Below are 1701 nucleotides of genomic sequence, written 5' to 3' on the forward strand. Positions count from 1 at the left end.
TTTTTTTTTTTTTTTTTTTTTTTGTTCTGTATATATGTATTCGCGTTTTTTCCTCGCATACGTAAGCGATCGGTTACCTTGTGTGCACGACGGGTTGGTTCTAAGGATTTCTCAGGTGTATGTATGCGTTTACGTATCCTTCGCATTGTTCTGTACACACGTACGACGATCGACTGACGATGATACATCGTAAAAATTGTGCGTTCTCGCGCTTGTTTATACTCTTATCAACGAGTAGATTACAGATATTCGACGAACGATTTATGTTTTAATCGCGGCAAGTCTGAGCTTTGTCACAATCGTAAGGTTATTCATATCGTGTCAACCGATAGCGTTAATTGATTCTGTCTGTAGATATAATCTATTCTTCTTCCGCGGTAGCTGAAATGAACAAAGATCATTTTCTGATATTTTATGCAAAAGAAATTACGATAATTAAATTTCAAATATATGGAGGAATTTATTTCGCGAAATTTTGAGTTGAAATTGACAATTGTCACGTTTTCGTGCTCCTTTAGAATTATCACATTCTTAAATTCATTGTTTCATACATTTTTAAATCCCATGTCATAAACGCGACGGTTGATTTTTGTCGAACTAAAGGAAAACGGATCGACTTGGCTTTTCGAACAATCGTTTCAAGCAATTTCAAGCAACCTAGACGTTTCTCGGAATCGCTATACGATGAGAAAAATAATGGTCGGCGAGTGATTATGTTTGTACAATAGTACGGTCCCCGGCAGGTAAAGGTCGTTCGTGGGTCCGAAGGTTACCTCCTCTCTACTTACCTACTCACCATGATCGCGCGCATTGGCACGGATTTATCTTCGTCCCGCCCGACAGTGCATCGGGGTCGCCTATCGAATGGGATGTAATTCTTTCCGAAAAGCGAAAGAGAGAGAGAGAGAGAGAGAGAGAGAGAGAGGGAGATGATAGCATATACATATATAAAAAATAATAAATAGAATATAAAACTTCAGGCGGATTTTGCGTGGGAGGAGAAAATATCCGAAGAATGCCAAGAGAGAGAAAAAAAATTTAATAGAAATCGTAATAAAATAATAGAAAATATATATAGGAAATAAAACGACAAAAAAAAATATATATATATATAACAAAAAGAAATTTAACGAGAATCTAAAAATGGATAGGGGAGATGTGTTGTGTTTTCAGAGGCGGGAAAACTCCTATCGCGAAGCTGTATTAACGAAGCTGTATTAACGCGAAGTTTTTCGGGCCGCAGCTTCTGCTACGCGGAGCGAACGCGTTCACCGTATCGCGCCCGGATAGTGCGGCTTCTCTCCGGTGAACGTTATGTCATGTAACACGCGTCCGCGCGATGACTTATCGGCCGACGCCGTCGAGGTCGCCGTGACTGAGAATAGATCGGACGCGCATGGCCGCGGATTAATATCGCGTCGTTTATGACTTCGCGCGCGGTCTTTGTGCGATACCGCCGTATTTCGGATACGTCCAACGCCACGTTTCCTCGCGCTACACAGTTAATAAAATATAATAATTTAACCGCAAAATATAATATTTGATATTGTTTAATAATGAAATCCAACAGAGAGAGAGGGAGGGAGAACTTAGCTCTCGTCGAATCGAAATAATTGTAAATGTCAAGTATTTCTTTGTGCGCTTCTATAACATATTTGTTTTTTTTTTTTTTTTTTTTTTTTTTTTTTTTTTTTTTTTTTT

The sequence above is a fragment of the Formica exsecta genome, unplaced genomic scaffold (genome assembly GCF_003651465.1).
Source record: "Formica exsecta isolate Colony F162 unplaced genomic scaffold, ASM365146v1 scaffold385, whole genome shotgun sequence".
Lineage (NCBI taxonomy): Eukaryota > Metazoa > Arthropoda > Insecta > Hymenoptera > Formicidae > Formica > Formica exsecta.